Source organism: Corvus kubaryi, unplaced genomic scaffold (genome assembly GCF_017639235.1).
Source record: "Corvus kubaryi isolate FWS band 111438036 unplaced genomic scaffold, C.kubaryi_AGA036_p1.0 37398, whole genome shotgun sequence".
Taxonomy (NCBI): domain Eukaryota; kingdom Metazoa; phylum Chordata; class Aves; order Passeriformes; family Corvidae; genus Corvus; species Corvus kubaryi.
In genome coordinates, this window is record NW_024581137.1 from 1,789,510 (window position 1) to 1,802,132 (window position 12,623).

General features: G+C 42.0%; 1 protein-coding gene across 3 annotated transcripts in view; it reads left to right on the forward strand.

The window, feature by feature from the left end:
- The first annotated feature begins 1,582 nt into the window (after positions 1-1,582).
- LOC121672012 (tubulin polymerization promoting protein) overlaps positions 1,583-12,623 on the forward strand; it is an 86,717-nt gene continuing 75,676 nt past the window's right edge. For all 3 annotated transcript variants that reach the window (XR_006018722.1, XM_042044400.1, XM_042044398.1), the window contains exon 1: positions 1,583-1,690. The gene's annotated coding sequence lies outside the window, so the exon portion shown is untranslated. The remainder of the gene's footprint in view (positions 1,691-12,623) is intronic.

A 12,623-nucleotide genomic window follows, 5' to 3' on the forward strand; every position in this document is an offset into this window, starting at 1 on the left:
GTGCATATGAGTGAGGAGGTCTCTACCAGCCCTTGGAGAGGGGTTCATTTGTGAGCGTACAGCAGATGAGAAGATTGGGGATCCAGGTAGCAGCAGATCCATGGTGTGTGTCTGTGGGTGACAAGTGAAAAGCAACTACTGTGGGATTGCAAGTCTTAGGAGCTCATATGTCCAGGGTAGAGCAGTGGGGTACATTGTGGATCCAGGGATAGACTGAGTATTTATGGTCAGCAACTGAAGGAATCCACATTATACATATGGATACATTTCCTAACAATGGACTTTCATCCTGATTAGCCAAAGGGCCACAAGCTGAAGCCATTGGTGTTGTTTGTGCTTGTGTGAGTGCTGAGTGTTTCTGGCTGTATTGATCTGTGTAGCTGCCCATGTGTGTATATGCACATATGTACTGCAGAAATGAGTTTGTATGTCTGTGCCTACCAAGAACACATGTTTACTTTCACTACTGAGTACCCGTACAGGCTGGGGGATGGAGGGATTTGGAGGAGCCCTGTGGAGAAGGACTTGGAGGTGTTTGTGGATGACTTTGATTTGTGCTCTTATGAGACATTACAACTGCATTTGCCTTACACTACCACAAAACCTTCATTCGTAGTACAGCCAAACTCAATCCTAACATGAAGGGTCCTTTAAAGCCCTTTAAATGACATTCTGGGTCATTTCAATAATTGCCTTAAGTTACTGAAATCAGAGATTATAAGATAATTGTATAATAGTTTGTAAACTACTTTGCATCCTGAGGCAAGTATAGTTATATGACCAATTAAAAAATTAGCCATATATCTCCTGTATTTGAAAAATTTAGAATCCATTGCACATTAGCATTTTGCTCTCCTCCCTCACGACTGCAGGCAGATCGTTTTAACTTCATTCCACCACAGCAGTAATCAAGTTACAGTCCACCAAGCTCTGCGGGGTCATTGGACTCGGGCTGTAAATTCACAAATGAGGGTGCACAACGGCTCACTAGATTCCTGCTGACTCCTGGACTGTGTCTGTGCTCTAGGATTTTGGATGGGATTGCTCTAGACTAGGTTGGTGGCTGCCCCTCTCCGCTGTGCCGGCCTCAGGCTGCTTCCAGGCGAGAGGCAAGCTGAGGGAAGGTGAGGCTTTGACGGAATGCCCGCTGCACCACACAGCCCAGTCTTTCACACGGTTTTCATCTGCGTCGACAACCCCAGCTTCAAGCACAGCCGAGCGGCCATCCAGACCCAAACCTGCCGGAGCGCGGCAGGACACAGAGGACATTGGTACCCCTGAGTGTATCGGAAAGGGGAGGCACAGGATGCGCGAGCCGGGCGAGGCTCTACCTGCCGCCGCGCACCTGCCGCTGCGCGCCGGGCGGCGGGGCAAACGGGAATAACGGGAATAACGGGGGAAACGGCGCCGGCGGGAGCGCGCCGCACCAGCTGCCCATGTAAGGCAGCGGCGGCCGCCCCGCCGCCCCTCAGCCAGCGCGCGGGGGGCGGGCGCGGCCCCGGAAGGACGGCGCGCGCCGCCTATGGGCGCTCGCGGCGGGCGGGCGGTGCCGCGAGCCCGCCAATGGCCGGGCGGGGGGGGCGGTGCCGCTGCAACGGCCGCGCCGGCTGCGGACACCCGCGGCTGCTCCCGAGCGCGCCGGACGGAGCCCGGCCAGCGCAGCCAGACCTGCCGCCCTCCACAGCCGGCGGTGAGTGCGCGGACGCCGCTCCCGGGCCGGGCTAGCACCGCTCCGCCGGGGGTGGGTGGGGTGCATGTCGTGTGCCGTGCCTGCTACCTCCTTCCCGTCGCGCCGCTAATCGATCGCCGGTCGGTTATCGAAGGCGCGAGAGGAGGGGACGCTGGCGGCGCTGCCGGGGGTCTGGCGGCCCCGGTGCCACCTCCCGGTGCCCGCCCCCACCGGAGGGACGCCCGAGCCCAGCCCGGCGCGGTCGCCGTCGTCGTTATGTAACTCCTGCGGGGCGCTGCGGGCGGCGGCTCCGCATCCCTCCTTGGGGTTCACCTCCGTGCTGTCCTCCCGATGTTTTGCGCTTCTCCTGCGTCCCTCCGGGAACCGGGGGCAAGGGGCCGGCGGGGAGCGGGGCTCAGTGCGGAACTGCGCACCTTTGCCTGCCATGGGGATGGGCTCCGAAGCCGCATCCTCTGGTCGCCATCGAAGGGGAACGCGCGGCCGCAGCCAGCGTGGGACCCGGGGCGGCTTCCCGGCTCCCGGTGGCATCAGGTCCGTGGCTGGGCGATGCTGGAGGCTGGCTACGAGCGGCTGGTGAGCCCCGCGCTGCCTCCGCGGGCGTCTCCCGGAGGCGCCGGGAAGAAGCCACCTTGCGCGCACACACCGACTGCTCCGCACTCAACAAAGCCTCGGCCGCCCCAGCTACTGCTACTTCATGCGCTCACATAGAGGCAGCTGTCCCCTTTTATGGAGACCGATGGCGAGAGGCGATTTGCCGTTTCCTTTTTTTTTTTTTTTTTTCCCCTTTAAATCCCGGAGTGGTAGCTGGAGGGGCTTCGTCTTCGAGAGCCGCTCTTTTATAGCGTCCTCCACTAAACCAGCATCAGGTGTGGGAGACTATTTAGCGCCTGCAGGGTAATACCCGTACGTAAACAGCCAAGTACTCCGGGGTGGAAAACAAGGACGAGACAAATCATGTGAATTAATTTGTGACCCCGGCAAGCTCGTTTGAAAATAAATACATCCCCTGCCTGCGCGCCTTCCCCGTCCCTCCTTCGTCAGATTACCAGCGGTTGCAAATATTTCTGCGGTCCTGGGTAAAAGCTGTTGTACGCTGGTGAAATTTTTCCAAGGGGAAGTTGAGTACAAGGTGCTGAACACACATGTGAATAGCATCTTAAACGCTGACAGCTTCGAATCATGTAGGAGATGCTGCTGACAACCAGATTCCCTGTTTATGTTTTGCAGGCTCTACATGGGCAGGTCTGGGAGGGGACAAATTTTTTCGGATTTTACAGAGGGTTGCATAACTGCTCATGTTTATTTGAAAAGAAGAGGAGGAGCAAACCCAAGCCCTAGCCTGAAATGAAACACATGATGTGAGGCTGTCTTTTATTGAGCCTTCCCACTGTTTTTTCAGCTAGCATCATCAAATAGCATGCTTTAGACGGCTGGAAAGGGTTAGCATGATAATAAAACATTAAGGTTTGGTTTTTATTTCTTCTAGTGCTGTGAAAATTTTGATGAAAACCAAAGAGATGCCTATATACTTTCATAGTCCTAGGCTTAAAGTAGCATCACTGTTTATCAAACCTGGACAATTTATTTTTAAAATGGCAATAACCATTTTTCTAATCCTTTAGTGATGAGCCACTTCTTTATGTTTTTAGAGACCCTTTCCCAACTCAACCTTTCATCTCCCCAGTCCAAACTAAAATGCTGTTTTGAATACCTTTTTACATCTCTGTGTCACAGTTACATGCGTTTAAATAGTCTGTCATTTGTAACTGCTGAAGTGTATGTCCAGTATTAAATTATAGTACAGTGTAATGCTTAGAGAGCATGCCATGCAAGGATCAAATTGCAGATAAAGTTCACATAGGAATCTCCTGCAGTGCTTGCAGTTGACCCTTGTAAATCTAAGAAAAGATATTTATAAATGGAAATATACATCCACCAAGTAGTCGTTTCTGTGTCATTTGTAATCTGTGGTTTGACTGTGGTGAGAAATAATGTCTTTTAATTTAATTTTTATGGTAGATGTATTCATTCCAGTTACTTTCTAGAGGCATCTGTGTGGTAGAAGCTATTTTTACTTCTTGTATATTGAGCATAATTTGAAAAAATAAAATAAGGCTCTTTGAAGGAGTGAGGCAGTCAGTTATGTCAATTTATGTTAAGGGTATTCTCATTATAGATAGAAACAATTAATTGTACTCAATATATCTCATAGGGCTTCAGAGAATAAGCCATACAGTATTTAACCTTGGTAACTTGCTCTCAGATGATAAGCTAAGATACAAATGAAGACAATATCAGATAATTTTCTTGCTTTGCATACTTAAATTATGTAAGTCTCCAGTGTGAGGATATGACCATACTCACAAGCCTCTATCTCTCTATATTTATATATTATTATATATATATTTCATATATTACAACAAGAACAGTCATTCTGTGGCATAGTCAGTCACTCAGTGATCTCATGTCCTTTTTATTTGTACATGGATACTGCTTGCAGGCTTGCATAAATGGAATGGAGTCTCTTCAGCAAGCAACAAGGTTTGTTTTTGCCTCCCCCTGAAACCATTTTTATGCAGTGTGTAACTGAAATTAAGTGCAGGGGTATAATTTCCACACCTCCTGTTTCTCTGTTGTACTGGCATGACTACTGTGGGCATTATAGCTTTTAGAAGCCTCTGCCAGTTGAAAGGAAGTATTTGCTTACTACTTGTATTGCCGTAGTGTCTGGGAGCTGTGGTCAGGGACCTTTACTAATGTATTGTGTCCAATATAATGTAACAAAAACTTGGGCATGACCCCCTAAATATTATGATCCAAAATAAGGAACTGTAAGTGGTGGAGAAGAGTGGTGCAAAAGGGGAATCAAGCTGATGTTAAGAAGGATGCATTGGTATGTGTGTGCATTATCCCGCTGTGTACTTTCTTGTTCTCATGTGTAAGAGCAAAGGGGATTGTAGAACTTTATGTAAGACTCCCACTTTTCTCTGAGGAATATCCTTGGGCCATATGGATGGCTTGGGTTTGGGGGATTTTGAAATGTATCTAACTTGACTAAATGCTGAAAATTAAGGTAAAAAAAATCGACATCAACCCAATATGAAAACTTTTCTGTTCAGGCTACCTAATTTTTACAGTTTTGTAAATTTAAGGTTATTTAGAATTTTGAAATGGAGTTTCATTTCAGATTCCGGTTGTACAGGAAAAAATCATAATGTTTTTCCTTTTCCTCAGTGTTTTCTATAAGCTGTTCTAGTTCTTTCTTCATCTCATCCCACTCATGTGCCTAGACCCCTCTGAAATACATAATAACAACTACACCTTCAGCTGAGAGATATTTCTGAATGAATGCATCACTCTGCTCATCCCAAATTGCCCATACATAGGAGTACTGCAAGAACTTCCCATTTCATTGTAACCTGGTTATTGGGATACTTTGGAATAGTGCTGAAGAGAACTGTGCATTGAAAGGATGTTACTGGTAAAATACCCCTATATAAATATGGTCTTTAAGTACCCAGGGACTGTACATGTGTTACAGGACAAGTATGCATATCCTGCTCAGGTTTCAGGACACTCTTCCTGAGTGGGTGTTTATCTCAAGTGCTGACAGAGCAGAACAGACGGATTCTGTGCTACTCTCAGTTTTCTTGGCTTGCAGTGGTATGTCCCATCAAAACAGATGGGAAGTTTTTCTTTATTGTTAGTTATGTGTGGTGGGTGGCCAATTCACTTTGCTGCTGCTAAGAGGGATTCTTAACTCTGTCAGGACTCTGAGGCAGCTGTAGAGAAGCTTAGACTCTTACTTTTGCTAGTTGTCTTAAGGTTCCCTCTTTTCCTCCTCACCCTTCTCCTGCCTCAGTGTCCTGAGTTTGTGGTATGAGTTTACCTTGTCCTGGATAGAAACCCAAGAGCTGGGAACCAAGAATGTACAGATCAAATGTTCAATGCATTATGTGGCTGATGAAAAGATAATAAAGAATCTGCAGTGTAACTGTTTTAAATAATCATATGAAGTTAATTCTTGCTCAGTTTGGGTAATCTCAGGAATACGCTTCTGTGTCAATGTTCATGTATTGGGAGCATTTGACAAAATGAGCACAGAGAAACTTGAAATAAAAAAAATCAACAATATAACAGTTTTTGCTTGAATCTCTGAGGGTTGCAGTCCTAGTTCAGATTCTTAAATGGAGTTTTATTGGATCAATGCTAAGAAAATTCTTGCAGTAGTAGTGAAAGTGCTAAGAGTTCTTGCTCACAAAATTATTTTTTCATTGTTGATGACACTGTTTATTTTTATTTTAAAAACAGACCTGTTTTGGCCTGTCTCTTCTGATTTGAGTCTTGAAAGGACTCGTACCCAAATATTTCATCTTAGAGGAGCTTATAGATGTGAAAGAACTTACTGATTTAGCAAACGATGTATTTCCCTTCTTATTTTGTACCAGGCTGTGGGTGGTTGCCAAAAATCTGTACTTAAAGGTTGGTTTATTTTCGTGGATTCAGATAAAAGTGAAGTAGCAGATTTTAAGAACAGAAGGGATCTTTAGACCACCTAATCTGATTCATATATTAGTTATATTGAGTTAGGTACCCAAGAGCAGTAAGCTATGTTTGGTAAAAGTCTGTGTTTCAGAGATACTTGACTAAATTTATCTTCTGTGTTAAAGGCAGCCTAATATGCAGACATGAGGAAGTAAAGAATTTTCAGCTATTCTTGGAAGTTACCTTTAGTACCTGGCATGGTTGATTGTCTCTTCATAAGAAGGTTATGTTTCTGAATTGCACTGGCGTAGCCTGAATTTTCAACTGTTGAGTTTTTTGATATCTTTGACAGTAAAGAGCCATTTAGTAGGTGATTCAGTTTCTCTACAGAGCTATTTGGATCTCTCAAGAATTCCGCCAATGTACTTTGTAACGTGTCTTATGATAAAACTTCTTGTCTCATGATTTTGCATCTCTTATATCATCTTCATTTCTTTGATCAGAGGTGGTGCTTTGTGGCTACTAAATCTTACAGTGCTTTCAAGTCTCTGTTAGCTCAGTTTTTCTTAGATCTAATTCTGTCTCTGTCAATAACATCAGTATGGTTCTCTAGATACTTTTACTTATGGGTGGTACTCAAAGTCCCCCGTCTTACTGGAGTTTGAAGTGATCTTTCTGTACAGTCTCTGGTCCTGTTTCATGGAGTGGATCTTCATTACTTATGGCTTTTCTGGAAATATTTTTAAAGGATTCTGTGAAGTTCAGGGTAGAGTCTGGGCTGGGTGGAGGTGGTGGGAGGATACAATGTACAGTGTGTGAAGAAATGAGGCTAAGCAAGCTCTACAGTTGTAGTGGAACCTGTAGTCAACTAATCCTAAAGTGATGACAGGCCCAGCATGTTATTTGGAGCTGTAAATTAATTGTATGACTAACTACTGTGAAGAGCAGCTGTTGTCTTCCACTCTTTTAGGATCTGTGATTCCCAAGTCTTTTTTTGATACACCATGAAAAAATACCTCATCTAAACAGTTGAGTCTCCTCTTTTGTTGTGCCTTAGTTGGTGTCATATTCTCTTTCTCCTGTGAAGGCGGTTCTAGACACTGGCTTGTACCCTTGCCTGTGTGTGAAATTGCAGAATGTTTGTGTCCAGATTATTCATCTACCACTGACGGCAGCCTGGCAGAGCTTTAGGATATGTACTTAGAAAGTGGAACTCCCGAGTGGAGTAGTGGCATAATGAAGAAAACCCAACATAATAAGAGTTCACCAGTACATGTATATGTTGTGGATGTCTTATTTATGCTTTTACCTTCATAGTTAAAACCTTGTGTAAGTGACATGGTGGTATTACAGGATATTGTAGAGCTAGTTAAGAGTTAGGTAGATAGAGAATTTTTGTATACTTTTAAGTCAGGAGAACATGTTTTTTAAAAGAAATAAGTTGTAATAAAACCGTTACTGATAAAAGTTTGTGTGTGTGTGTACAAGTGCTTTGTTTATATAAAGAGGTGATATTTATGAAGTGGTTCTTTAAAATGGAGGAATGTAATTTACTAAGAACTAAACTTAGTTTTGTGTGTAAGTGATACTGTAGAAGTAACTAGCTGAATAGCAATAGTTTTTAGAAATACAACAGTAACAATAATTTGTCAGGAGTCAAAGTAATCTCTGTGCTTGATAATGTGTTTTCTAAGTTAGATCCTTTAATGGCATATGTGATGGCATATGTTCACAGTCTGAAATACTGTTTTGCTGAGAAGAAACTTTGAACAGTTTAAGTAGGCACCTTTTCTGTTACTCTGTGTGTGTCCTGCTGAAAGTCTGAATGTATCTGCATGATCTGGCCAGCCTTGCCCTTGTCCATAGTGCTAAATTCACATATATTGTTAAGAGAACTTGAGGTTCAGCCATGCAGTTCCTCATAAAGCCTGCAAAAGGGTTTAATTTTCTTTAGGTAAAGATGGGTTTAACTGTAGATAAAGTTGTTAGCTTTGCTTGTTTTGCAGTGGTCTCTGCTCATTTGTCTTCTCTGCTAGGGAAAATGGATGGCTGTCATTCACTTCCGCATCACATATGGAGAAATATAACCAGAGCAGATCTCTGAAGAGAAATGCTTTAACTCTTGTTCCTACACGTAGCTGTGAAGGAAGCTTGAGGGAAGCTTTAAGAGCAGTTTAAGGCATTGCTTTTTATTAGGAAGGTGTTGCATTTCTCCATCTGTTTATCCTTCCCTAAGCCTGAATATTTATGCAAAAATGTGGGAAAAAGATTCCATCTGCTGTACTTTGTCTCTCCTGTTTTTATTTGGCATAAATGATTACAGACAAAATAAATGAGACTTCCCTTTCATTGCAATTTTGTGAAGTTTTTATAACAAGGGGAAGATGGATCAAGTGCTAAACCAAACCAGAGGCAGTCAGAGAAATTCAAATGCCTTGCTCTGCTTCATAATTCATTATGAATTAAATTAACTCATAAAAATAACACCTCCTGTGCTCATTGAAAAGTTGCTTTCTTTTTTGCTTGGATTGGCTAGAAGGTCTTAAGAAATTTTGGATGACAGCTATTTGTGGTGCACTGAATAAGTTTTACCAACAGTGCAGAAACAGATTCTGATAGAAGTTGCATCCTAAGCACCTGCATGCTTACCAACACTTGATGGGCAGGAAAAATGAGCAGAATGGAAGGTAAAAACAGGTAACACTTAACATATAAAACTAGTCATCTGGGGCATATGGTAGAAAGGATTAAGGAATTAGGGAGGTATCAGGGCTGAGATTGAGAGCCTGAGCAGATAGTGCATTTTAGGTTGTAGGAGCCAGAGGAATTTACACTGCAGACTTTGGTTGTTAGCTAGATGGTAGCCTTGATGCTCCGTGTAAACATAACTTTGGGGTCTTCTGTTGTTGTGTTGGGGGTTGCATGGGAGGAAGGTATTACACCTGAGAAATAAGGCTGGCCTGTGCAAAGGTGAGTGTTACAGGAAAGAGGAGACACTAGTGGTACTGTTATTGCATCGCAACTGTGCCATTGTGCTGTTGAATCTTTTCTGCAAATTCATCAATCTTAGCAGTCAGAGGTCCGCTTGATCCTTGAATGATTCTGCTGTTAAAATGTGAATTGGAAGTTTCCCTTGGTTCACACTAGACTTTTGACCTCATTTTAGTGAATTCTTGGTTGATAAGTATTCTAAAGAATGAAGAGTTTTAAAATACACTGTCTTTTCCATTAACATGGATGTATCTGAGGCTGTAATAATGCTGTAGTGTTCTAGTCTGTTGTTCTGTCTTAGACAGTTGCACTCATATTCATCCACGGCAGTTAATGTTGTGAGGTGACTTCCATTAAAACTGTTTTTTAACATTGTTTAAAACTTGCTGCAAATGAAAGCAATTAGAGGTTATACAAAGCAGATGAAAAAGTATGTGGTATAGCCCCAAAAAATAGGCATTCAGATTTTTGTATCCTGCTGATATATATACAGATATAGATACAGATTTTTTTTTTTTTCCCCCAGAAAACACTTTTTTGGTGTGGAGATCCTAAAGTGGCTTAAATAGATTTGTAGCTGGTGAGAATATGTTTCCTTTATCGAGCCAGAGAACGCTGGTTCTTAGAGTAGTCATTACACTCATGTATCTGTTTTATGTGACCTTAACAATTAAAGTGGTGTAGAATATGGGTCCCAGGGTCCTCATGATGTTATGAATACTGGCAGCAGAGCAGACATGTTTCCTCATCCCTCTCCTTTGGTTTCTCTATCTGTGGCATGGCAGCAATGGTAACTGTGTTAGAAATACTAAGCTTTCTGCTGAGCAAATAAGCCATGAATTAGTTGTCAGGGACAGGGCAGGCAAGATACTATGATGAATTCTGACCTGGTAGGATACGTGCATATTCAAAGAGTTGCATAAGCTTCTGAAATTGTTGGAAAAAATACTCTGGATTTTAATAAGTCTTCCTAGCTGCTGAGAGATGGATTACTTCTAGGAGCAATTCCCACAAATCTAAATCAAAGCTGTACCAGAATTCCTGCAATTTGTTGACACCTGGAGAGGGTGTTGATAAGTTAAAGAGTGTAAATTAATGTAAATATTCAGTAGAGTTGGCAGTTGGTCAGTACTGAGGCTTTGGGTATTCACACAGCTTTAGAAAATTGACAAGTGAAATTCACAGAAACAGTAACTTCTTGTCCCATCTTTTATGGCAGAATCCAGGTTAATAAATGGCTTTATCTAGTGGAGGTCACCCAGCTGTCTGTCTGCAGATGAGTATATATTCTAGTCTGGCTAAAAGGAAGTTTGATGATACTAGAAAACTTTTTCTAATGGGTTTGTCATGTGCTGAGAACACAGATCTGCACTTTCAGTCTATTTAGCATAGATAGTCGTGATGTCAGTGATTAACATCAGTTAACATGAGTTAGTTTGATCCCGGGCTTAATCTCTATATAATGTGCTGTATTATTTACCTACTGCAGAGTGAGGGGAGGGACAAGAACTGTTTTTTTTTGTGTTGCTAAAGGACACAGACTGTAGCAGTTCATAACACAACACCTAACAAGTATTCTGTGGGTTTCTGAAACTTCATTTTTTGTGGGGGACAGTTGTTCCTTCACAAACCTCCTATACTCTAGCATCTGCTTATACCTCTTTCTTATCTGACTGCTTTTGGTGATGTGGACCTGCTTGGTTGGAGCATGCAGTATTTGGAGAGGGTGGTATTGGTGTCTAGTCCCACCTTACTTCTTTCTGCTGGTTCTGGAAATTGGTATTATCTGATTGTGTACACATTAAACTTCTTGGATGGTGATGAAAGGCATTTCTTTGGTTAGCTGTAATTGCGGTAGTCAGCATCTACACAGCTCGTGCTTTTAAACAGCAGCTTAATTTTGTTTTACTGAGTTTTAGATTTGGTATTCTAGAGTAATCGCTTTCTTTTGTCTCTTTCATCTATCATCTTGCTATGCCCCAAATTACTGCTAATCTTTACTTCTAGCAGAATCTACCAAGCACCTTTTGATCTCTTTGTCCAGGGAAAAAGGGTAAGGAAGACTCAAAACAGCATTTGATCTTGAATTTTTGTCAAACACGTTGTTCTTCATTTCTGTTTGAGAGGTCATTTCTTCCACATGACATGATCTGCTTCCTTATCTCTAATCACTAAAAAAAGTTAAAGGAGCTGACCCCGTTAAAAGTCTAATTTCATATCCTGTGTGGTGCAGTTCTTTACCTTCTAATTATAGTACGTTAATATAGTTCTCTTCACACTGTGTTGTTTGTAGTGTTAAGAAAGAAAAGTTTAAATTGAGACTAGGTAATTTTTTCATAAATCCAGGTAGCTTCTTTTTAATACATTTCATGCTATTACATAGGATTTTAACAGGTAAACTGTAATTATGATTCAACAAGGAGTGTCCATGATAATATTTGGCAACCACCACAGAGCCCTGGTTTTAATCTCTCCTTGACTTTCTGCTTTAGATGGTGAGGATTTATTTGAAATAAGTCTGTTTTGCGTACCAGATTTCACCATTCAAAACTAAATCCTTTTCTGTAGGGTCTGTTCTGCCTGATCCAGAAGTACTCAAAACATCCCAATACAAAGTTCATTTATTAATGAGTGAGAGAAATAAGTCTGGAACTATCTTTCTGAAGGCCAATTATGTTCCTTTGAGCATTTTTCTTATAGAAAGTTTATAAAGTTTTAATTTATTAGCTACTGAAAGTAAGTTAAAAATACTTTCAATTGATACAGCTATCATACTAAAGACTCTACAAGACAGTAAAACACTATTCTGCTGTGCTGTGCAAAGTTGGGTTATGGTTATAGGCAACAAAGCATTAAGCAAAATTGGCCAGCAAGGCACTGACACTGGCTAAGGAAGATTTTGTTCAGGAGATACTTAAAAATGTAGGCACGTGGTTATATTTTCCAATTTCAGATGAGACAGAGTGGCACAGATGTTTTCTTGTTTATAGCTTGTAAACCGTGCTATTGTTGTATCTTTTAAAGATATTCACCCTGAGTATAGCTTCTTAAGAGAATTGCTAAGAGCAAGAAGGAGCTATCCCTGAAAATTTCTTGGAAAGTTTATTTGCCGCAAGATAAAATTACAAAATGACGCAACCGTACATACCTTACCATGGCAAATTTCCATGCTTTTCTGTCCTGTTGCATGTATATGAAGGTAACTTCGGTTTTTAATATCCTACACAGACTTTGTTTTTCGCTGATCTGTGCTCTTTCTCTAGCCAGTTAGTATTAGCTTGGAAAATTTCTGGATCTGTATTCCAGCTTCAGTTGATTTGAAATGGAACAAGCTTGGAAGAGACTTCTGGTTTTGGAAGTCAAGCTTCCTTGAATACAGAGGTACATCATAGATCTTCATGATCTGATTTTTAATGAACTAGTCTTTTATATATGTTGCGTCTATAGTATTTTTTGG